Below are 26,865 nucleotides of genomic sequence, written 5' to 3'. Positions count from 1 at the left end.
GGTAGCCTTGGAGATTTTAATTTTCCATTGATTCCCCTTCTCAGGCTATTACACTCTATTTACTGTATATACAGCTCCCAATCTTTTTTTGCTGCAGCAGTGTTGAAAATCCGCCTTGATTTTCTCCACTGTATCTGAATGGGTTTGTGTACACCCCATTTGTAAAAGGTCTCAGACATTACAGAACAGATCTTTTTTGATCTTGAGTGATATGCGTGGCTCCCACTTTAGGATAGTAGAAGTAATCAGGCAGACACAGTTGTAAATTAAATTATAATATAACAGTACTATTGCAGTTGATATGATCTTTACAGGCATCGTATTAAGTCCTGTCGCAGGCTGTTTTCTTGTGACTAGAGTTGAGCGGACAACTGGATGTTCGGGTTCGGCAGGTTCGGCCGAACTTGAAAAAAAAGTTCGGGTTCAAACCCCATTGAAGTCAACTTTTGGGCACTAAAATGGCTCTAAAATAGTCCTGGAAAGGGCTAGAGGGCTGCAAAAGCATCAAAATGTGCTTAAGAGCATGGCAACTGTTCTGAAAACAAATGTGCATAGGGAAATGACTTAAAATAACATAAAATACAGAAAAATTAAAAATAACAATCTGGATCTAAGAATAGGAGGTTGAGGAGGCGGTGGATGGGTGGATGTGGCGGTGTAGGTTGACGTGACGGTGTAGGTGGAAGCGGCGGTGAAGGAGGAATAGGTAGCCAACACTGATTTGTGTTATTTTTTATTTTTAAATTGGGGTATCCCCCAAAATATTGGGACATATAACAAAATAAAACAAAGAATAAGTGCACTTGAGTACAAGAATGGATGGTTGAGGCTGGTATAAATGTCTATTCTGCACAAGGTACGGACAAGTCCTGTGGGATCCATGCCTGGTTCATTTTAATAAACGTAAGCTTGTCCACATTGGCTGCGGCCTGTGATAATGCTTTCTGCCATGCTAAACACACGTTCACACTATACACTGGCTGCAGGGCAGGTCAGCACCTCCAAGGCTGACAAAGCTTTCCCACATTTGGGCCATGCTAGCCCTGCCTTCTCAGGTGCTAGTGGTGCCCCAGCCTCGTTGGTCGACCTCTTCCTCCTCCTCTGCTTTCGCCTTGTGCTTCTACTATGCCCCCGCTGTCAGGTGGGAATGCTATCATCAGCGTGCGCTTGTAGTTACACATCTTCCGATCAGTAACAGATGTTTTCACAAAATTTAGTTCCCTGTCAGCAATGCAGAGCAGGGGTTCATTCACGGCAAAAGGGGGTTCATGTCACCCAGCAATACAACAGAGGATTTGGAGAGATTTAGGCCCGTGTCACCCAGGCACAGCAGGGGTTCATTCACGGCAAAAGGGGGTTCATGTCCCCCAGCAATACAACAGAGGATTTTGAGAGATTTAGGCCCCTGTCACCCAGGCACAGCAGGGGTTCATTCACGGCAAAAGGGGGATCATGTCACCCAGCAATACAACAGAGGATTTTGAGAGATTTAGGCCCCTGTCACCCAGGCACAGGAGAGGTTCATTCACGGCAAAAGGGGGATCATGTCACCCAGCAATAGAACAGAGGATTTTGAGAGATTTAGGCCCCTGTCAGCAATGCAGAGCAGGGATTCATTCTCGGCAAAAGGGGGTTCATGTCACCCAGCAATACAACAGAGGATTTTGAGAGATTTAGGCCCCTGTCACCCAGGCACAGCAGGGGTTTATTCACGGAACAAGGGGGATCATGTCACAGAGGATTTTGAGAGATTTAGTCCCATGTCACCCAGGCACAGCAGGGGTTCATTCACGGCAAGAAGGGGTTCATGTCACCCAGCAATACAATAGAGGATTTTGAGAGATTTAGGCCCCTGTCACCCAGGCACAGGAGGGGTTCATTCACGGCAAAAGGGGGTTCATGTCACCCAGCAATAGTGCAGCGTACTCAAGTTGTGTGCAATAGGTGTTTCTGGGTGATGTAGTGCAATATACACTAACCTGGTACAGCTGACTCTCTGCAAGGGCAGGTATAGGTAGAAATAGTTCGTGACGCCAGTGCCAAGTAAACGGTGGCACGCCGTTTGCGGATGCAGGAATAAATTGAGGAAACGTAGTATTAAAACAGAACTCCAACTTTAGTAGTTTTCAAGCAGAGACAATATTGGAAATGCAGTTCCTAAGCATACAGTCGATTTTGCAATTCGGTCGATGCAGGCAATTCAGTTATAGCAAGGTGATTACAGAGTGTTGAACACAGGACTTGCAGCACAGGAGCTTGCACTCTAATTCTGTCTGATCCTGGAATATAGCAATTCTTCACCAAGGCCCATTAACCTAGTTCTGGCTTTATATCCTTGGCTATAGCTTTAATCAGTACCTCCTCTGTCTTTCTGAGTACCTCTTGCTTTCCTGATCTTTGCTTCTCTGTCTCTCTCAACTTCTGGAAACTTCCTCAGGTTCTTGATCTAACATATTCCTGTTTCTGCATATCGGAATTCAGGAGGGAATCTTCTCCTGGACAGCAGGCTTCAGGCCTGGACTTGTCTCAGACATTGTCTAATCTCCAACTGTAGATTACAGACACTAGACTCCGTCTGCCTTGCACTTCCCTGTCTGGGCATTATATAAACTAGGGCTCCCTAGCTCCCTCTATGGACTAGAAGCTGGAATGACACCCCTAGCAGGCCTGTACATGCAAGTTTCAGTAACCGGAAAATACATAACATACATTACATTTTATAAAACTGACATATAACAACTTCCCCATAATTAGGAGGGACGACAGCACACCAAGTGACACTTTGGTAGTGACGGGTATTACAGTTCCCGTACACTACAATAGAACAGAGGCTTTTGAGAGAGTTAGGCCCCTGTCAGCAATGCAGAGCAGGGGTTCTTTCACGGCAAAAGGGGGTTCATGTCACCCAGCAATAGAACAGAGGATTTTGAGAGATTTAGGCCCCTGTCACCCAGGCACAGCAGGGGTTCATGTCACCCAGCAATAGAACAGAGGATTTTGAGAGATTTAGGCCCCTGTCAGCAATGCAGAGCAGGGGTTCATTCACGGAAAAAAGGGGGTTCATGTCACCCAGCAATACAACAGAGGATTTTGAGAGATTTAGGCCCCTGTCACCCAGGCACAGCAGGGGTTTGTATACACCAAAAATGGTAAAATGTCACCCAACAATTGAAAATAAGAATTTTTTCAATTTAGGGCACTAAGATTGGCACTTTTTTGAATTAAAATGGCTCTAAAATAGTCCTTGAAAAGGCAAGAGGGATGTAAAAGGCAGTAAAATGTGCTTAAGAGCATGGCAACTGCTCTGCAAACAAATGTGGATAGGGAAATAACTTAAAATAAAATAAAATAACTAAAAATTACTAATTATTAACCTGCAACTCAGAGAAGGAGGTGGATATGGAGTCGGAGGTTGAGGAGGCGGTGAATGTGGTGTTGTAGGTGGAGGCAGCAATGGAGGAGGAGGAGGTAGCCAACAATGTTTTTTTTTTTTTTATTGGGGTAGGTAGCCCCCAAAATATTGGGACAAATAAAAAATAAATAAAAAAGAATCATTGCACTTGACTTGGGTACAAGAATGTATGTTTGATGGTGGTATAAATGTCTATTCTGCACAAGGTACAGACAAGTCTTGTGGGATCCAAGCCTGGTTCATTTTAATGAACGTGAGCTTGTCTATGTTGGCTGTGGACAGGCGGCTGCGTCTGTCTGTAATGACGCCTCCTGCCGTGCTAAATACACGTTCAGAGAGTACACTGGCTGCAGGGCAGGCCAGCACCTCCAAAGCATACAGGGCAAGCTCTGGCCATGTGGACAATTTGGAGACCCAGAAGTTGAATGCGGCAGAACCATCAGTCAGTACGTGTAGTCGTGTGCACAGGTACTGTTCCACCATGTTGTTCAAATGCTGCCTCCTGCTAACACGCTCCATATCAGCAGTTGGGGCCGGTTGTTGCGGCGAAGTGACAAAGGTTTTCCACATGTCGGCCATGCTAACCCTGCCTTCTGAGGTGCTGGCGCTGACACAGCTGCGTTGGCGACCTCTTCCTCCTCCCCTGCCTTCGCCTTGTGCTTCCACTGGTCCCCCGGCGTCAGTCGGGAATGCTCTCAGGAGCGCATCTACCAGCGTGCGCCTGTAGATGCGCATCTTCTGATCTCGCTCCAGTGAGGGAATTAAGGACGGCACATTGTCTTTGTAACGGGGATCTAGCAGGGTGGCCACACAGTAGTCAGCACATGTTAAAATGTCGGCAACTGTGCAGTCGTTGCGCAGGCACTGCAGCATGTAGTCGCTCATGTGTGCCAGGCTGCCCAGAGGTGGGAGGCGTATCGTCTGCATCCTCCGTATCCCCCCAGCCACGCACCAGTGATGGGCCCGAGCTGCGTTGGATGCCACCCCGCTGTGAACATGCTTCATCCCCATCCTCCTCCTCATCCTCATCCTCCTCATCCGCCAGTAGTGGGCCCTGGCTGGCCAAATTTGTACCTGGCCTCTGCTGTTGCAAAAATCCTCTTTCTGAGCCACTTCTAAAAGACTGGCCTGAAGGTGTTAGAGATGACCCCTATTCCTCCTCCACATCCTGGGCCACATCCTCTTCCATCATCGCCCTAAGTGTTTTCTCAAGGAGACATAGAAGTGGTATTGTAACGCTGATAACGGCGTCATCGCCACTGGCCATGTTGGTGGAGTACTCAAAACAGCGCAACAGGGCACTAGAGATGTCGCAAACATAAAATTTTCCGTTCGCGAATGGCGAACGCAAATTTCTGCAAATGTTCGCGAACGGGCGAACCGCCATAGACTTCATTAGGCAGGCGAATTTTAAAACTCACAGGGACTCTTTCTAGCCACAGTAGTGATGGAAAAGTTGTTTCAAGGGGACTAACACCTGGACTGTGGCATGCCAGAAGGGGATCCATGGCAAAACTCCCATGGAAAATTACATAGTTGACGCAGAGTTGGATTTTAATCCATAAAGGGCATAAATCACCTAACAATCCAATTTTTTTTTGAACAACGTGGTTTAAAACATCCAGTGTGTGTATACGATCAGGTATGATGTTGTATCGATCAGGTAGTGTAAGGGTTACGCCCGCTTCACAGACATTGACAGACCAAACTCCCCTTTTAATGCACCGCAAACAACCGCAAACAGTCCATTTGCCCAACCGCAAACTTCCCATTTGCACAAGGTTGGATACCAAGCTAGCCATGTCCGGTCAATGTCATTGAAGGTTTCTTCCTCCACCCAGCCACATACAACACCAAGGGTCCCCGAAAGGTGAATTGAATAGATTTTTCGAACGGGGAGATGGTTGAAAAAACACTGGCTCCCTCCCCTTTGTTTGAATCCACACCACGGTCACTGCGTCTGCGCCGTTCAATTTACTGTCACACCCATGAGTGGTATTTTCTGTAGTACTATTCTCATCAGTTTAATCCCTGTATGGTCCCCAATCTGGCATCCATTTATTAAATTGATTTTTCGAACGGGGAGATGGTTAAAAAAACGCTGGCTCCCTCCCCTTTGTTTGAATCCATGCCACGGTCACTGCGTCTGCGCCGTGCAATTTACTGTCACACCCGTGAGTGGTATTTTCTGTAGTACTATTCTCATCAGTTTAATCCCTGTATGGTCCCCAATCTGGGGTCCATTTATCAAATTGATTTTTCGAACGGGGAGATGGTTAAAAAAACGCTGGCTCCCTCCCCTTTGTTTGAATCCACGCCACGGTCACTGCGTCTGCGCCGTGCAATTTACTGTCACACCCGTGAGTGGTATTTTCTGTAGTACTATTCTCATCAGTTTAATCCCTGTATGGTCCCCAATCTGGGGTCCATTTATCAAATAGATTTTTCGAACGGGGAGATGGTTAAAAAAACGCTGGCTCCCTCCCTTTTGTTTGAATCCACGCCACGGTCACTGCGTCTGCGCCGTGCAATTTACTCTCACACCCGATATGAGTGGTATTTTCTGTAGTTCTCACTTCTCATCAGTTTAACCACCTCCGGACCGCTGTACGCACAGACGCGTCCTGGAGGTGGTTGATTCATTCCTCCTGGATGCGCCGGCGCGTCCTCTCGAGATGGCCGAGATTTCCTGTGAACGCGCGCACACAGGCGCGCGCGCTCACAGGAACGGAAGGTAAGAAAGTGGATCTCCAGCCTGCCAGCGGCGATCGTTCGCTGGCAGGCTGGAGATGTGATTTTTTTAACCCCTAACAGGTATATTAGACGCTGTTTTGATAACAGCGTCTAATATACCTGCTACCAGGTCCTCTGGTGGTCCCCTTTGTTTGGATCGACCACCAGAGGACACAGGTAGCTCAGTAATATGTGGCACCAAGCACCACACTACACTACACCCACCCCCGTCACTTATTAACCCCTTATTCACCCTTGATCACTCCTGATCACCCCATATAGACTCCCTGATCACCCCCCTGTCATTGATTACCCCCCTGTCATTGATCACCCCCCTGTAAAGCTCCATTTAGACGTCCGCATGATTTTTACGGATCCACTGATAGATGGATCGGATCCGCAAAACGCACACGGACGTCTGAATGGAGCCTTACAGGGGCGTGATCAATGACTGTGGTGATCACCCCATATAGACTCCCTGATCACCCCCCTGTCATTGATTACCCCCCTGTCATTGATCACACCCCTGTAAAGCTCCATTCAGACGTCCGCATGATTTTTACGGATCCACTGATGAATGGATCGGATCCGCAAAACGCACACGGACGTCTGAATGGAGCCTTACAGGGGCGTGATCAATGACTGTGGTGATCACCCCATATAGACTCCCTGATCACCCCCCTGTCATTGATTACCCCCCTGTCATTGATCACACCCCTGTAAAGCTCCATTCAGACGTCAGCATGATTTTTACGGATCTACTGATAGATGGATCGGATCTGCAAAACGCACACGGACGTCTGAATGGAGCCTTACAGGGGCGTGATCAATGACTGTGGTGATCACCCCATATAGACTCCCTGATCACCCCCCTGTCATTGATCACACCCCTGTAAAGCTCCATTCAGACGTCCGCATGATTTTTACGGATCCACTGATAGATGGATCGGATCCGCAAAACGCATACGGACATCTGAATGGAGACTTGCAGGGGCGTGATCAATGACTGTGGTGATCACCCCATATAGACTCCCTGATCACCCCCCTGTCATTGATTACCCCCCCTGTCATTGATCACCCCCCCTGTCATTGATCACCCCCCTGTCATTGATCACCCCCCCTGTCAGGCTGCATTCAGATGTCCGTATGATTTTTACGGATCCACGGATACATGGATCGGATCCGCAAAACACATACGGACATCTGAATGGAGCCTTATAGGGGGGTGATCAATGACAGGGGGGTGATCACCCCATATAGACTCCCTGATCACCCCCCTGTCATTGATCACCCCCCTGTCATTGATCACCCCCCTGTCATTGATCACCCCCCTGTCATTGATCACCCCTCTGTAAGGCTCCATTCAGACATTTTTTTGGCCCAAGTTAGCGGAAATTATATATTTTTTTTCTTACAAAGTCTCATATTCCACTAACTTGTGTCAAAAAATAAAATCTCACATGAACTCACCATACCCCTCACGGAATCCAAATGCGTAAAATTTTTTAGACATTTATATTCCAGACTTCTTCTCACGCTTTAGGGCCCCTAGAATGCCAGGGCAGTATAAATACCCCACATGTGACCCCATTTCGGAAAGAAGACACCCCAAGGTATTCCGTGAGGGGCATATTGAGTCCATGAAAGATTTAAATTTTTGTCCCAAGTTAGCGGAAAGGGAGACTTTGTGAGAAAAAATAAAATAAAATCAATTTCCGCTAACTTGTGCCAAAAAAAAAAAATTTCTATGAACTCGCCATACCCCTCATTGAATACCTTGGGGTGTCTTCTTTCCAAAATGGGGTCACATGTGGGGTATTTATACTGCCCTGGCATTCTAGGGGCCCTAAAGCGTGAGAAGAAGTCTAAGATTTAAATGTCTAAAAATGCCCTCATAAAAGGAATGTGGGCCCCTTTGCGCATCTAGGCTGCAAAAAAGTGTCACACATCTGGTATCTCCGTACTCAGGAGAAGTTGATGAATGTGTTTTGGGGTGTCATTTTACATATACCCATGCTGGGTGAGAGAAATATCTTGGCAAAAGACAACTTTTCCCATTTTTTTATACAAAGTTGGCATTTGACCAAGATATTTATCTCACCCAGCATGGGTATATGTAAAATGACACCCCAAAACACATTCCCCAACTTCTCCTGAATACGGCGATACCACATGTGTGGCACTTTTTTGCAGCCTAGGTGGGCAAAGGGGGCCACATTCCAAAGAGCACCTTTCGGATTTCACAGGTCATTTACCTACTTACAACACATTAGGGCCCCTGGAAAATGCCAGGGCAGTATAACTACCCCACAAGTGACCCCATTTTGGAAAGAAGACACCCCAAGGTACTCCGTGAGGGGCATGGCAAGTTCCTAGAATTTTTTATTTTTTGTCACAAGTTAGTGGAAAATTATTATTTTTTTATTTTATTTTTTTTCCTTACAAAGTCTCATATTCCACTAACTTGTGACAAAAAATAAAAACTTCCATGAACTCACTATGCCCATCAGCGAATACCTTGGGGTGTCTTCTTTCCAAAATGGGGTCACTTGTGGGGTAGTTATACTGCCCTGGCATTCTAGGGGCCCAAATGTGTGGTAAGGAGTTTGAAATCAAATTCTGTAAAAAATGACCAGTGAAATCCGAAAGGTGCTCTTTGGAATATGGGCCCCTTTGCCCACCTTGGCTGCAAAAAAGTGTCACACATGTGGTATCTCCGTATTCAGGAGAAGTTGGGGAATGTGTTTTGGGGTGTCATTTTACATATACCCATGCTGGGTGAGAGAAATATCTTGGTCAAATGCCAACTTTGTATAAAAAAATGGGAAAAGTTGTCTTTTGCCAAGATATTTCTCTCACCCAGCATGGGTATATGTAAAATGACACCCCAAAACACATTCCCCAACTTCTCCTGAATACGGAGATACCACATGTGTGGCACTTTTTTGCAGCCTAGGTGGGCAAAGGGGCCCATATTCCAAAGAGCACCTTTCGGATTTCACCTGTCATTTTTTACAGAATTTGATTTCAAACTACTTACCACACATTTGGGCCCCTAGAATGCCAGGGCAGTATAACTACGCCACAAGTGACTCCATTTTGGAAAGAAGACACCCCAAGGTATTCCATGAGGGGCATGGCGAGTTCCTAGAATTTTTTATTTTTTGTCACAAGTTAGTGGAAAATGATGATTTTTTTTTTTTTTTTTTTTTCTTACAAAGTCTCATATTCCACTAACTTCTGACAAAAAATAAAAACTTTCATGAACTCACTATGCCCATCAGCAAATACCTTGGGGTGTCTTCTTTCCAAAATGGGGTCACTTGTGGGGTAGTTATACTGCCCTGGCATTCTAGGGGCCCAAATGTGTGGTAAGGAGTTTGAAATCAAATTCTGTAAAAAATGACCAGTGAAATCCGAAAGGTGCTCTTTGGAATATGGGCCCCTTTGCCCACCTAGGCTGCAAAAAAGTGTCACACATGTGGTATCTCCGTATTCAGGAGAAGTTGGGGAATGTGTTTTGGGGTGTCATTTTACATATACCCATGCTGGGTGAGATAAATATCTTGGTCAAATGCCAACTTTGTATAAAAAAAATGGGAAAAGTTGTCTTTTGCCAAGATATTTCTCTCACCCAGCATGGGTATATGTAAAATGACACCCCAAAACACATTCCCCAACGTCTCCTGAATACGGAGATACCACATGTGTGACACTTTTTTGCAGCCTAGGTGGGCAAAGGGGCCCATATTCCAAAGAGCACCTTTCGGATTTCACTGGTCATTTTTTACAGAATTTGATTTCAAACTCCTTACCACACATTTGGGCCCCTAGAATGCCAGGGCAGTATAACTACCCCACAAGTGACCCCATTTTGGAAAGAAGACACCCCAAGGTATTCGCTGATGGGCATAGTGAGTTCATGGAAGTTTTTATTTTTTGTCACAAGTTAGTGGAATATGAGACTTTGTAAGAAAAAAAAAAAAATAAAATCATCATTTTCCGCTAACTTGTGACAAAAAATAAAAAGTTCTATGAACTCACTATGCCCATCAGCGAATACCTTAGGGTGTCTACTTTCAGAAATGGGGTCATTTGTGGGGTGTTTGTACTGTCTGGGCATTGTAGAACCTCAGGAAACATGACAGGTGCTCAGAAAGTCAGAGCTGCTTCAAAAAGCGGAAATTCACATTTTTGTACCATAGTTTGTAAATGCTATAACTTTTACCCAAACCATTTTTTTTTTACCCAAACATTTTTTTTTATCAAAGACATGTAGAACAATAAATTTAGAGCAAAATTTATATATGGATCTCGTTTTTTTTGCAAAATTTTACAACTGAAAGTGAAAAATGTCATTTTTTTGCAAAAAAATCGTTAAATTTCGATTAATAACAAAAAAAGTAAAAATGTCAGCAGCAATGAAATACCACCAAATGAAAGCGCTATTAGTGAGAAGAAAAGGAGGTAAAATTCATTTGGGTGGTAAGTTGCATGACCGAGCAATAAACGGTGAAAGTAGTGTAGGTCAGAAGTGTAAAAAGTGGCCTGGTCTTTCAGGGTGTTTAAGCACTGGGGGCTGAGGTGGTTAATCCCTGTTACGTCCCCAATCTGGGGTCCATTTATTAAATTGATTTTTCGAACGGGGAGATGGTTAAAAAAACGCTGGCTCCCTCCCCTTTGTTTGAATCCATGCCACGGTCACTGCGTCTGCGCCGTGCAATTTACTGTCACACCCGATATGAGTGGTGGCCACCCAGTACAGGTCGTTCTCCTTCATCCTTTTTATACGAGGGTCCCTCAACAGACATGACAGCCTGAAAGACCCCATTTGCACAAGGTTGGATGCCGAGCTACTCATTTCCCGTTCCTTGTCCTCACTGATGTCATTGATGGTCTGTTCTTCACCCCAGCCACGTACAACACCACGGGTCCCAGATAGGTGACAACAACGAGCACCCTGGGATGCCTGCTGTGGTTGGTCTTCGTCCTCCTCAATGCCACATTCCTACTCTGACTCCTCTTCCTCATACTCCTCTTGCAGCGTTGCCGCAGGTGCGGCAAGCGATGATGACAAGGCTGTTTCTGGTGGTGATGGTGACCACAACTCTTCCTCTTCCTCTTCACGCTCATCTACAGCCTGATCCAGCACTCTTCGCAGGGCACACTCCAGGAAGAAAACAAATGGCATGAGGTCGCTGATGGTGCCTTCGGTGCGACTGACTAGGTTTGTCACCTCCTCAAAAGGACGCATGAGCCTACAGGCATTGCGCATGAGAGTCCAGTAACGGGGCAAAAGAATTCCCAGCTCCGCAGAGGCTGTCCTAGCACCCCGGTCATACAAATACTTGTTGACGGCTTTTTCTTGTTGGAGCAGGCGGTCGAACATTAGGAGTGTTGAATTCCAACGTGTCGGGCTGTCGCAAATCAAGCGCCTCACTGGCATGTTGTTTCGGCGCTGAATGTCTGAAAAGTTTGCCATGGCCGTGTAGGAACGCCTGAAATGGCCACACACCTTCCCTGCCTGCTTGAGGACGTCCTGTAAGCCTAGGTACTTAGACACAAAGCGTTGTACGATGAGATTCAACACATGTGCCATGCACGGCACATGTGACAACTTGCCCAAATTCAATGCCGCCAACAAATTGCTTCCATTGTCACACACCACTTTGCCGATCTCCAGTTGGTTCAGGGTCAGCCACTGATCCACCTGTGCGTTCAGGGCGGACAGGAGTGCTGGTCCGGTGTGGCTCTCTGCTTTCAGGCAAGTCAACCCCAAGACAGCGTGACACTGTCGTATCCGGGATGTGGACTAGCCCCTGGGGAGCTGGGGGGATTCAGTTGATGTGCAGCCAGACGCCGCAGCAGAAGAGGACTCAGCTGAGGAGGTTATGGAAGAGGATGGAGTAGGAGGAGTAGAGGAGGTGGCAGTGGGCCTGCCTGCAAGTCGTGGCGGTGTCACCAACTCTGCTGCAGAGCCACGCATTCCATGCTTGTCAGCCATCAGCAGGTTGACCCAATGTGCAGTGTAGGTGATATACCTGCCCTGGCCGTGCTTTGCAGACCAGGTATCAGTGGTCAAATGGACCCTTGCACCAACACTGTATGCCAGAGATGCCATGACTTCCTTTTCAATCACTGAGTAGAGGTTTGGGATTGCCTTTTTTGAAGAAAAAAAATTGTCCGGGTACCTTCCACTGTGGTGTCCCAATAGCGACAAAAGGCCTCAGACTCCACCAGCTGGTATGGTAAAAGCTGCCGGGCTAAGAGTTCCGTCAAGCCAGCTGTCAGACGCCGGGCAAGGTAGTGACTCTGTGACATTGGCTTCCTACGCTCAAACATTTCCTTTACAGACACCTGACTGTGGGCAGATGAGATGGAACTGCTGAAGGTGAGAGGCGGAGTGGCGAGTGGTTGAGAGGGGGCAAGGAGGACAGCAGTGGTTGACGTGGTTGAAGATGCTGGACCAGGAGGAGGATGGAGGCTTTGAGCTTGTGTACTGCTTCTATTCATCATCATGTGTTGATCCCATAGGCGTTTGTGATGTGCGATCATGTGCCTTCGCAAAGCAGTTGTACCTAGGTGGGTGTTGGATTTCCCACGACTCAGTTTTTTTTGGCACAGGTTGCAAATGGCATCGCTGTTGTCAGAGGCAGACACACAAAAAAAATGCCACACTGCTGAGCTTTGCAATGACGGCATTCTGGTAGTGGCAGCAGCATGTGTTGATTGGCGTGCTGTCTGGCTGACCTCCCCCTGCTTCCAACTCGTCTCCTCCTTCTCTCTGTCTCCCCTTCTGAACTTTCCCCCTCTTCTTCTTCTCTTCGAGCAGGCACCCACGTGGCATCCACGGACACATCGTCATCATCAACCACTTCACTTGTATCTGACACCTCAGCAAAGGAAGCAGCAGCGGGTACAACATCATCATCATCATCACACTGTACGTCCATGTGTGTAATGCTGCCTGACTGAGACATATCCCTGTTATCTCCATCCTCTGGCAATAATGGTTGCGCATCACTAATTTCATCCAACTGATGTGTAAATAACTCCTCTGAGGGATCAAGTGAAGCGGCTGTGGTGGCTGTGGTGGTAGTGGTGGTGGTGAAGGCGGGCGGGAGAGTGGTAACTTGAGAGCAGGTGACCAAAGCTGAGCTGGAGGAGGATGGTGCGTCAAGGTTCTTAGCGGAAGCTGTTGAAGATTGGGTGTCCTGTGTAAGCCAGTTAACTATTTTCTCAGAATTTTTGGGGTTCAGGGTACGTGGCCTCTGAACACTGGGCATTATTCCAGGGCCAGTAGAAATCACAGCACCACGACCACGACGGCCCCTGCGGCGTGGCCTGCCTCTGCCTGTCATTTTTTATTAGATAAGTGTTACTATGCGTTCAAGGTACTGTGCCACCCTATATAAGTGGTGGGCAGTGGGCACAGTACAGTCTGTGTAGGCCTGACACACACTGGCTTGCAACTGTGATTATATCACAGAAAAATATTAAATAGAATTTTTTTGATCTGAAAGGTATTTGAGTGAGTGACACCCTGTAACGGTATGAGTGGAGGCCTAGCCAGTGGCCACAATACAGTCTGTGTGGGCCTGACACACACGGGCTTGCAAATGTGATTATATCACAGAAAAAGATTAAATATAATTTTTTTTTATCTGCGAGGTATTTGTGAGTGAGTGACACCCTGTAACGGTATAAGTGGAGGTCTAGCCACTAGCCAGTGGCCACAATACAGTCTGTGTGGGCCTGACACACACGGGCTTGCAAATGTGATTATATCACAGAAAAAAATTTAATATAATTTTTTTTATCTGAAAGGTATTTGAGTGAGTGACACCCTGTAACGGTATGAGTGGAGGCCTAGCCAGTGGCCACAATACAGTCTGTGTGGGCCTGACACACACGGGCTTGCAAATGTGATTATATCACAGAAAAATATTAAATATCATTTTTTTTTATCTGCGAGGTATTTGTGAGTGAGTGACACCCTGTAACGATATGAGTGGAGGACTAGCCACTAGCCAGTGGCCACAATACAGTCTGTGTGGGCCTGACACACACTGGCTTGCAAATGTGATTATATCACAGAAAAATATTAAATATAATTTTTTTTTATCTGCAAGGTATTTGTGAGTGAGTGACACCCTGTAACGGTATAAGTGGAGGCCTAGCCACTAGCCAGTGGCCACAATACAGTCTGTGTGGGCCTGACACACACTGGCTTGCAAATGTGATTATCTCACAGAAAAATATTAAATAGAATTTTTTTTATCTGAAAGGTATTTGAGTGAGTGACACCCTGTAACGGTATGAGTGGAGGCCTAGCCAGTGGCCACAATACAGTCTGTGTGGGCCTGACACACACTGGCTTGCAACTGTGATTATATCACAGAAAAAGATTAAATTAAAAAAAATTATCTGCGAGGTATATTCTGTCACACCCTGTATGAATGGTGTGCACACAGTACTGTCTGTGACTGAGCCTGCAGCCTCTCACACACGGGCAGGCAACTGTAATATATATAAATATATATATATATATATATATATATATATATAAAATAAAAAAACAGCAGACTGATGTACCAGCCCTGAAAAAGGCTTTTTGGGGTGCTGTCAGGACGCTGTCCTTACAGCAGATGAGTCTGTGGACACAGAACACTGCCCTAGCTAACGCTTTCCCTATTGAATCAACAGCAGCAGCACTGTCCCTCCTCTCACTGAGAATGCAGATTCCGAATGAATCTTAAATGGATGCTGTCCAGGAGGTGGGAGGGTCTGGGAGGGAGGGTCTGCTGCTGATTGGCTGGAATGTGTCTGCTGACTGTGAGGTACAGGGTCAAAGTTTACTCAATGATGATGTATAGGGGGCGGACCGAACATCGCATATGTTCGCCCACCGCGGCGAACGCGAACAAGCTATGTTCGCCGGGAACTATTCGCCGGCGAACTATTCGGGCCATCTCTACAGGGCACACAGGTCTCGCATGGAGGCCCAGTCATTGGTGGTGAAGTGGTGCTGTTCCGCAGTGCGACTCACCCGTGTGTGCTGCAGCTGAAACTCCACTATGGCCTGCTGCTGCTTGCACAGTCTCTCCAGCATGTGCAAGGTGGAGTACCACCTGGTGGGCACGTCTCATAAGAGGCGGTAAGCGGGAAGGCCGAAGTCACGCTGTAGAGCAGACAGCCGAGCGGCGGCAGGATGAGAACGCCGGAAGCGCGCACAGACGGCCTGCACTTTATGCAGCAGCTCTGACATGTCGGGGTAGTTGTGAATGAATTTCTGCACCACCAAATTCAGCACATGCACCAGGCAAAGGATGTGCGTCAAACCGGCTAGTCCCAGAGCTGCAACGAGATTTCGCCCATTATCGCACACCACCAGGCCGGGCTTGAGGCTCACTGGCAGCAACCACTCGTCGGTCTGTTGTTCTATACCCCGCCACAACTCCTGCGCGGTGTGGGGCCTGTCCCCCAAATACATCCGTTTCAGAACGGCCTGCTGACGTTTACTCCTGGCTGTGCTGAAGTTGGTGGTGAAGGTCTGTCGCTGACGGATGAGGAGGTGGTAGAAGAGGAGGAGGAAGCCGAGTAGGAAGAGGAGGCAACAGGAGGCAAAGAATGATGCCCTGCGATCCTTGGCGGCGGAAGGAAGTGCGCCAAACAGCTCTCCGCCACTACATTTACCCAGTGTACAGTTAGGGAGATATATGGTCCCTGGCCGTGCTTACTGGTCCACGTATCTGTGATTAGGTGGACCTTGCCACAGATGGCGTTGCACAGTGCACACTTGATTTTATCCGATACTTGGTTGTGCAGGGAGGGCATGGCTCTCCAGGAGAAGTAGTGGCGGCTGGGAACGACGTACTGTGGGACAGCAAGCGACATGAGCTGTTTGAAGCTGTCCGTCTCCACCAGCCTGAATGACAGCATTTCAAAGGCTAGTAGTATAGAAATGCTGGCATTCAGGGCCAGGGATCGAGGGTGGCTAGGTGGGAATTTACGCTTTCTCTCAAAAGTTTGTGAGATGGAGAGCTGAACGCTTCCGTGTGACATGGTGGAGATGCTTGGTGACGGAGGTGGTGATGTTGGTGGCACATCCTCTGTTTGCTGGGCGGCAGGTGCCAACATTCCCCAAGAGGCGGAGGAAGAGGCCGAGGCAGCAGCAGAAGAGGGAGCAGGAGGGGCCTGAGCTTTTTCTTGGTTTTGAAGGTGCTTACTCCCTGCAGCCCGTGTCTCGCATGTAGATGCCTGGTCATGCAGGTTGTGCTAAGGTTCAGAACTTTAATGCCTCACTTCAGGCTCTGATGGCACAGCGTGCAAACCACTCGGGTCTTGTCGTCAGCACATTGTGTGAAGAAGTGCTATGCCAGGGAACTCCTTGAAGCTGCCTTTGGTGTGCTCGGTCCCTGTTGATGGTGGCCAGTAGCAGGCGAACTGTTTTGGCAACGGCTGCTCTGCTTTTGCACCCTGCTCCCACTTTTGCTACGCTGTTGGCTCAGTCTCACCACTGCCTCTTCCTCCAAACTCTGAAAGTCAGTGGCACGACCTTCATTCCATGTGGGGTCTAGGACCTCATCGTCCCCTGCATCGTCTTCCACCCAGTCTTCCTCCCTGACCTCCTTTTCGGTCTGCACACTCAGAAAGACGCAGCAGTTGGCACCTGTGTTTCGTCATCATCAGAGACGTGCTGAGGTGATATTCCCATGTCCTCATCAGGAAACATAAGTGGTTTTGCGTCAGTGCATTCTATGTTTTCCACCCCTGGGGAAGGGCTAGGTGGATGCCCTTGGGAAACCCTGCCAGCAGAGTCTTCAAACAGCATAAGAGACTGCTGCATGACTTGAGGCTCAGACAGGTTCCCCGATATGCACGGGGGTGATGTGACAGACTGATGGCATGGGTTTCAGGTGTCACCTGTGCACTTTCTGCAGAAGACTGGGTGGGAGATAATGTGAACGTGCTGGATCCACTGTCTGCCACCCAATTGACTAGCGCCTGTACTTGCTCAGGCCTTACCATCCTTAGAACGGCATTAGGCCCGACCAAATATCGCTGTAGATTCTGGCGGCTACTGGGACCTGAGGTAGTAGGTTCAGTAGGACGTGTAGCTGTGGCAGAACAGCCACTACCTCTCCCTGCACCAGAGGCTCCACCAACACCACCACCACGACCATGACCTATTAGATGTTTGCCTCAAAGTTAGCGTTCACAAAGCAAAGTAAAAAGTGGTTAAGCAAGGACAGTATTGTGGTGCTCCTTAAAAACCTTGTGTCGTAAAGCGAGAGGCACAAACAACCTCCCAGGAGGACAAAGATCAGGAGCCTCTGCCTGGGCTGCCTGAACCTCTGCCTCCAAATCAGGATAAAGAGCAGAGACGACCACCCCTTCAGCCAAAATGGTACCCGGGTTTTCAAAGTTCCCCCCTCCTGGAAAACAATGTGACAGGGCATCCGCCTTCACATTTTTAACCCCAGGGCGGAACGTAACAACAAAATTAAACCTAGAAAAGAACAAAGACCATCTGGCCTGTCTCGGGTTCAGACGCTTGGCCGATTCCAAGTAGGCCAGATTCTTATGGTCGGTAAACACGTTAATAGGGTGTCTGGCTCCCTCTAACCAATGGCGCCATTCCTCAAAAGCTAATTTGATGGCCAACAACTCCCTATCTCCCACATCATAATTTCTCTCTGCAGAGGAGAGTTTCCTTGAGAAAAAGGCACACGGTCGCCATTTGGCAGGAGAGGGACCCTGAGATAAGACCGCACCCACACCCACCTCAGAAGCATTCACCTCACAATAAAAGGTAGAGAGACATCAGGTTGTACCAAAATGGGAGCGGATGCAAAACACTCTTTAATACTAGAAAAGGCTTTAAGCGCATCTACCCACCACGAGGAAAAATCCACCCCCTTTTTAGTCATATCAGTGAGTGGCTTAACAACAGAGGAATAATTCAAAATGAACTTTCTGTAATAATTGGCAAAACCCCAAAATCGCATCAGCGCCTTCTGATTCTCAGAAAGCTCCCAATCAAGCACAGCGCGGACCTTCTCAGGGTCCATCCGAAAACCAGAAGCGGAGAGAAGAAAACCAAGAAATTGAATCTCCGGAACCGGACACACATTTCTCCAGTTTAGCGTACAATTTATTCTCCCGCAGAATCAGCAAGACCTGACATAGGTGGTCCCGATGAGTCTTGAAATCAGGAGAAAAAATCTAAATGTCATCTAGATACAACAGTACAAATTTCCCCATTAAATGATAAAAAGTGCTGTTCACAAAATGTTGGAAGACGGCCGGAGCATTCATTAAACCAAAGGGCATAACCAAATTCTCAAAATGACCCTCAGGGGTATTGAAGCTGTCTTCCATTCGTCCCCTTCCCTGACCCTGACTAGGTTGTATGCCCCTCTTAAATCCAACTTAAAAAAAACTTTAGCCCCAACAATCTGGTTAAACAGGTCCGGGATCAGAGGAAGCGGATATGGGTCACGAATCGTGATACGGTTAAGCTCCCTGAAATCCAGACAAGGTCTTAAAGAAGCATCTTTTTTCTTAACAAAAAAAAAATCTTCGAGGGTCGGATGTGTCCCTTTCTCAGGCTCTCAGAGATATAAGTACGCATGGCGACTCTTTCAGGTTGGGAGAGATTGTATAATCGTGGCAGCTTGGCACCTGGGATGAGATTAATAGGGCAGTCGTACTCCCGGTGAGGGGGCAACTCCTGAACACCACTCTCGGAAAACACATCAGAAAATTCAGAGAGAAAAGATGGCACAGTCTTGGTAGAAACCTCTGAAAGAGACGCCGTGAGGCAATTCTCTCTGCAAAACTCACTCCAACCATTTATTTGCCTTGGTTGCCAATCAATGGTGGGGTTATGTTTAGTGAGCCAGGGTAGCCCCAACACTAGAGAAGTAGGTAATCTGCTTAAGACGAAACATGACATATTCTCAACATGAGCGTCACCCACAGTCAAACGGATATTGTGAACTATGCCCTTTAACGATCTTTGAGAAAGTGGAGCGGAATCGCTAGCAAAAACAGGTATATCCTTTTCCAAAGTGCACACCTGGAAACCATGCATTGTTGCAAATTGATTATCAATGAGATTGACAGCTGCTCCACTATCTACAAAAATCTCACAAACAATGTTCTTGCTGTCTAGCGCCACCCTGGCAGGTAGGAGAAAACGGGAACTACAAGCAAACGGAAAACCTTCAATTTCCGCATCAACCTTGCCAATAGTAGCAAATGGAAAGTTTTTAGAGGGTTTCTTTTTTTTTTTATTACCCTCAGAAAACTCCATGAATCTCCTAGATGGGCAAACATTAGCCAAATGATTTATACCCCCACAACAGAAACAAACCCTCCTTTGAGAGCTGAATCTTCTACTATCAGAGGCAAGCAAACCCAGCTGCATGGCCTCCTCCTCAGAGGGGATTGAGACAGACTGAGACCCCTGCGCACTGAATGAGACAGCCCCGCTGTCCTTGGGCTGAATATGTCAGGAAAGAGTAGTCTCCTCTCTCTCTCTAAGACGCCTGTCAATATGAACAGCTAGAGACATGGCAGACTCTAACGACGCTGGTCTCTCATGAAAAGCAAATGCATCTTTCAATCTTTCCGAAAGACTATGGCAAAATTGACTTCAGAGTGCAGAATCATTCCAACCAGTATCATCTGCCCATCTCCGAAATTCAGAACAATATATCTCTGCGGACTGTTTACCGTGGCATAAAAGACGCAGTTTAGATTCAGCCAGAGCAATACGATCCGGGTCATCATATATCTGCCCCAGGGCTATAAAAAATTAATCCACCGATCGGAGGGGCCGTGCCCCCACCGGCAGCGAAAAGGCCCAAGACTGAGCGGTATTCCTGAGCAGCGAGATGATGATCCCCACCCTCTGCTCCACATCACCAGAGGAATGGGGAAGTAGGCGAAAATTGAGTTTGCAAGCCTCTCTAAAGCGAACAAAATTCTCACTACCCCCGGAGAACGTATCTGGAAGCGAGATCTTAGGCTCGGAAAAAACTCCATGAATGCCAGCAGAACCGGTCACCTGAAACTGAGACACAGTTTTACGGAGATCTGCTACCTCCAGCAAAAGACCTTGCATGCGGTCAATCAAGGCTGAAACCGGATTCATGCTTAAGACGGTTTTTGCTGTTTATAATGTCACGGATGAATTTGCTGATAGCTGGAACTTATAAATAAATGACCGACTGGCTTGATCCCAAACTAAAGAGCATATAGGTGAGCCCTATAAAACCCTAAGAGCTCTCCCTGACTGCTATGCACATGCAAGGGTCTCAATGGTAGACGATTGCATGCCCACATACTTAAGACTGTGTGACACCTGGAAACCCTATAATAGTGAGGGGACACGACCACCGGCTCCCTGCACTTAATACGGACGGAGTCAGGGTCATCTAGAATCAAGCCAGCAAGGAAACACAATAAAGGAAAAGACTTATCTGAGCAAACAGCAGCAGCCTCCAGCAGTGAACACTTCATCCAGGATGTAGTATAAACTGCAAAGTGAGGCAGTATGGGAGGTAATATAAAGGAAGACGATTAGTCTAAATAAGTGACACCTAGCAGAGGGAAAGGAGATGACAAAGTGAAACCAAAACAAAGAACGTCATACAAGAGGACGTCTTACAAGAGGTAGAGAAGAACATCTGTCAGACCATCTCACAGAACTTGCGGTGACAATATTCCTCCACAGATCACCTGTAACTGCTGAGGTCACACCTAATCTCCACTCTTAGACCAGAGAAGTACAGGTGAGGGCTGAGAGTGTGCAAAGGAAGGAACCTCCCACCACATGTCCAAGTCAGGAGACATGACAACAGAGGTTCCCTGGCAACAGCTGACGCTAGGGGTTCCGGCGTCCCGTGACCCCTGACCAGCGTCAGTGCTGGGAATAATGGCGTTCTGTCTCCTAGCAGCAGGGGCGTTGCTAGGTTAAAACATTTGGGGCCTGGGCCCCTGATGTTTTGTCTCAGGCCCCAAATGTACTGCCTGACAGATAGATCCAACTGTATTGCCATCCTCAGGACAGCAATACAATTGAATCTAATGCCTTGCAAGAGCTAAAGGACCTGTGATGACATCACAGTCCATGTGATCAGTTCTAAATGCAGTAGCTGAAAAGGACCTGTGACCAGTGCAGGAGAGGACGGCTCAGCAGTGAAGAGAAGTCCTGGGAAGAGGCTGTGGTTAGGTCTGCTACATGAGGAGAGGTAAGTGAAGGGGTAGATTACTCATTGTTAGAGGCAGAGCAATGTTGGGAGTTGTAGTTATTTAACTGGGACTGTATGTTAGGGCTGAAGTTATTTACGTGGGACAGTGGGATGGAGTGATGTTATTTACATGGGACTGAATATTGAGGGCTGATGTTATTTACATGGGACTGTATGTTGAAGGTGGCTGGGAAGGGGGTGATGTTATTTACGTGGGGCTGTATTTTGGAGGGGGCTGTAGATAGAGAGGGATGTTATTTACATGGGAATGTATATTGGAGGGGGCTGGAGAGATGGTGTGATGGTATTTACATGGAAAAATAGGGTTAAGTGGTCACTTGGACCTTAGCGTGTCTCTGCAACCTCTCTGACAAGTATTACTAAAACTAAATCTTTATTATAAATATATTAAAACACATATAGGCTTCTTGGGACCAATTTGTTAAAACTCTCAGGAATGGGTTAGGTACGGGGTATGGTATCTTGTACTTGTATGTAATTCACATGTCAGTCCATGTCAGCCCTAAAGGGTTAACTGCTCTCTAAGATTCTCGAGCTTCTTGGATTAGAGTTCCCTATCTACCCTTCCTGACCTAACATTTGAAGACCTTGTATCCCTACATGTTTCGCCAAGCGATTCGGCGTCTTCAGGGGATACTACACATGGAACCTGTGTAGTATCCCCTGAAGACGCCGAATCGCTCGGCGAAACATGTAGGGATACAGGGTCTTCAAATTTTAGGTCAGGAAGGGTAGATAGGGAACTCTAATCCAAGAAGCTCGAGAATCTTAGAGAGCAGTTAGCCCTTTAGGGCTGACATGGACTGACATGTGAATTACATACAAGTACAAGATACCATCAGCCTGATGCGCCGAGGACTCCTGGCAGCGGCTTTGTTGAGCGAAGTGTGCATGCGCCGGCTGTAGGGGTACAGCCAGGTATAAGGGAGTTGCATGTCTCAGAGCTTTTGTAGCAAAGTATGGAGCATACTCCATTTAGCAAGCGTAGTAGGAGAAATGTCCTGGAATAGCTGTATCAGGTGAGAGTTGCATGGTCTCTACTAGCCTTTAGAATAGCTGAGGTGTCTACGAAGCTTAGAAAGCCACAGATAACATCCCTTGCAGGTTCTCCATCCTTAAGCATCGGGCGCAGTGCTCTGTGTATTCATTTAACTACTATTTTTAGAAGCTCTGTCGGCCCCAAGCAGTAAAGTAAATATCTTCTGCGCCACTCCATTTAGATTTTTTGCGCCATACGACTCCGGGAGGTCTTTAATTCTAATGTTCTTACACCTGCTCCTGTTTTCCATATCTTCTATTAAAGTATATCACAGAAATTGAGCGAGTCCAACATTATCGACTCCATGTGGTCGACCTGGTGACCTATGGTTTATAGTTCTTTTTTGATCTCTGAGAGGTCTTGGATCACTGGATTCAGGGCCTGTAGGATGGTCTTTTTCAAGACGTCTTTGGTGATCAGTTAATGATCTCTGGCAGCGGCTTCCATGCTCCACACGTCTATATCTGAGTCATCCACCACATCAGTAGTGGGAAGCGGCGCTATTTTGTGCCCACGACCTGGGCTGGCTTCCATGTTCGCTTGATTTTTGGATGTCCCCGTGGAGGCAGCGTGCTCACGGGACTTGTCCTTGCCGATCTTTACCATAGTGGGCTAAAAATAAATGCTTCTGTTAAGGATTTGCGCTGTGGCTGTGTGGAGCTGCAGTACTATGCGGCCATCACACTCTGTGGTCAGGCTCTGCCCCCTCGAAGACTTGCTTATGTCTGGAAAATGTGTTTATTTGTTCCCATACACTTGCACTGAAGCTCTAAACAAGTCTGTGATAGACAGAAAGTGTAACAATGTATCTGTTTAGGCTGTGCTTCCCCACTCCATCCCTCCCATAGAAGGTTCATGTTTAGCTAGAAACTGTATAAGGAGAGCAGTCAGAGCCCCTAGATGTCTGCAGATAGGAAACAATGCTTAGTAGGAAAGACTCTGCCAGACTGCATGAGTGCCCAGTAGAAGACACTGAAATGGGGATACTTTGGCTAGGGTACCAGTCTTCTGAGAGAGAGAGAGAGAGAGAGAGAGAGAGAGAGAAAGAGAGAGAGGGGGACAGCTAGCTCAGGTCTTTCCTCAGCATGAAACCTTCTTCTGCCAGGGAGGAGACTGAAGAAGCCAGCCCTATGCCTCACCTGTATTGTTTTGCACTTGAGTTCCTCCAATAAAGAAGTACACTGGTTTACTGCAGACTCTGACTCTGTGGAATTATTTCCCATTGGGGTGCGGCATGCCTTACCATCCCCTCCGGAGAGAAGCAACATGTGGTGACACCTCAACCTTGTCCCTTGAAGATGAGTAAAAGGAAGAGCATACTGTGGCACTTACTGTACTGTCTTCACTGAAAATCCAGGTTTATTCACCTAGAAAAATGTGACGTTTCCACTACACTAAATCTTTCTTTTTTTTTAAAAGACTCGGTGTAGTGAAAACGTTGCATGTTTCTTGGTGAATAAACCTGGATTTTCATTCAAAACAGTGAGTGATGCAGTATCCTCTTCCTATTACTCATCTTCAAGGAGCTCATTGGGACTGACACTGCTGGCACCACCACCTTATGGACTTTCTTATTAAGAAAATACTGTGGTGCTGTTGAATGCTTGAATGCCTCAACGGTGTCTGGAGGACCCAGCCTAGTGTTGGGGCTTTCCCAAACCCGGCCTCTGCAAAAGTGCCCCACTGTACCCCAACAATACTACTCTAAACATCTAATGTACTATAGCTATTCATGCTATTGGTACAGTGAGGTAGGCACTGTAATGTGGTGTCATCTCTAGTAAAACTATACATGACTATACGTCACTTTTGTAGCCTGTACTTCAATATATTGTTGTTGATATGCTAATATGCTAATATTGATATGCTAATTTCAGAAAATCAATCATATCTACATGTATTTAAATATTTTGCATTATTATTTCTTCAAGCCTGAACATACTGAAGCTGCAATGGTCTCCATAATTCTTCCACTTGCACATCAGTCTTGACTCTTGAACACACATGCTCCTTCAAGTGTGCATCAAGTCCATCACTTCCCATCATCTTTACACCATCTGACAACTGACAGAGTTTTTTACTTTAGGATGTCATGTCCTGAAGACTAAAAATGTGTTTTTCTGCTGCCTCCTGGAATTTACAAAGCACCTTCAACTGACATCTGTGCGGCATATCAGGGATTTTACTAGCAAAGTGAACAATCAGATCTGATGAATGACAGTTTTATTACTGAGATTGCTCATGGACATCAGCAGAACGTTGTTTAAGTGCAGTAGCTAAATACTCTTATAGGAAGTGTCTGTGCGTGTTTAGAAGGCATTTTGTGATTTAACAATCAGCTAAAGTTTTATATAGGAAAGTGACTATCATGGTACTGTACTAGAAGTATTCAGCTTCTTACGGGAGCCACAACAATGACTGGCCACCTTTCAGGAGCCACAATCACAGAAACATCTACTTTTTTTTTTTGTGCAATGCTTTCCACAAAATTGCGACAATGCCACAAAAAAGTCGCATATTAGAAATGAGCTAAACGATTCTAACAAATTCATCTTATTGGCAGGGCTTTGCAGGCACCTGTACCCTTGCTTTGCTAATCGGAGCAGTGGCACAGGCAAGAAATTGTCAGAGCAAGGCTAAATGTCCTGCCCTGTCAATCTCAAGGCACGTGGTCACTTCACCTGCTTGCCCCCCTCACCAAGTGAAGAAGCCCTGCTGATAAGACAAATCATCTCTAGTACATATGAATTCATCCTAAAACTGTTTACCAATTTAGGGGGTAATTTACTAATCTGAAATACGCCAAAATTAGGCGCAGATAGGGGCGTAATGGTTAGATGCACCACTATCTGTGACATTTCCGCACTCACGCCAGATCTAAAATTGTGGGCAATGCGTGTGCGAGGAAGGGGACAGGCCAGCAGTCCCGTCTCATTCATCATTGGTTTAGGTGTAGAAAATGGACAACAAGGAAGCTGTCTTACATTCAGAGCTGCTGATGGATGCGCCGAAGTCATGGACAGGCCTGCGTCTCTTCATAACTCCGACAGATCCACCTCCAGTCTTAACAAATGTGCCCCTTAGTGTGTGCTACATCTTTACAAATATTGCTGATCTTTTTTCTGCTGATCAGCTGTTGAAATTAGCTGCAGCATTCGATCAAATGCTGCACCTTCTTCCTTGACCTGTGACACCACGTCCATTGGTTACACAGACTTTGGGCAATCTGGGCCTATTCAAGTGAATAAGACTAAGCTCCAATACCAAGTATAGCCGCTATACATTGTCCAGCGCTGTGCTTGGTATAGTGTGAAGCCCATCTAAGTTCTGCGGCCATTTCAAAGAGCTGATCAGTGGAGTGCCATCAGACCGACCCCCAGAGATCCCATATTGATGACATATCCTGAGGATGGGTCATCAATATGTAAGTCTTGGAAAACCCATTTAATTAAATTATCTTTAGCAACACAGATAAGAAGAAGGAAATTTGTCATAATGCTGTGATAGATAAGTTGGAAAAGGTAGTGCAGGATTATATATACTTTATACACATGTAGTTTGGCTGGAACATCATCTTTTACAATGTTTTAGACCAGAAAGAAGACAACCCCTGTCTATCTGCCCATAACTATCACTATGAAGAATAGCATGCTACTCAGGAATACTATATTTCCCCTAAAGATGCACAACATTATTTTTTTCAAAATGCAGCATGCTCTGGGTACAGCACTTCTCAGACATTTTCCCAAAGATTTCTCTATAGGAAAAATTACTGCATGTTAAAAATGTGTGACCGAAAAAAGCTACCAAAAAGCCACTTAAATCTCATAATTTTTTTACACCCCAAACTGCCACACAAAAAAAACTATGGGGGCCATTTATTAAGACCGATGTATTAGACCCCTGCGCTGGTGGTGAATCCGCTAAAGTTATGCAGAGGCGCCGGCCTCTACATAACTTTGGCACATCCACCGCCAGTCTAAATCTACGGCAGCTTCCTTGCTGGTGTAGATTTAGAACATTTTCTACACCTAAACAGGTCTAGAAAATGATAAATGAGATGGGCATGGTGGCCCCTGCCCCTCCTGGCCTATGCCACGCCCTCTTTTTTAGACCTGGTGTGGAGCAGAAAAAAGTCAAAGATTGCGTGCAAATAACCTTTGCGCTAAATCTGCAACAGATATATGCCAAAAAACTGGCATATATCACTTAGTACATTTTTTGGTTTATTTTAAATATTAAGGAAAGATGTACAATTCTTTATCAGGAACATGGATGTCCATGACATGGAGGTCAGAATCCTGCTGATCATAAAGTCAAGGTACATCTTAGAGATATACCATCACTTAATAGATGGGTCAAGCCCTTTAAGTACAACAGCCAACCAAATATACACA

This window comes from Bufo bufo, chromosome 1 (genome assembly GCF_905171765.1).
Source record: "Bufo bufo chromosome 1, aBufBuf1.1, whole genome shotgun sequence".
Taxonomy (NCBI): Eukaryota; Metazoa; Chordata; class Amphibia; order Anura; family Bufonidae; genus Bufo; species Bufo bufo.
The sequence above is the reverse complement of the archived record's forward strand: the minus strand, read 5'-3'. Positions refer to the sequence as shown.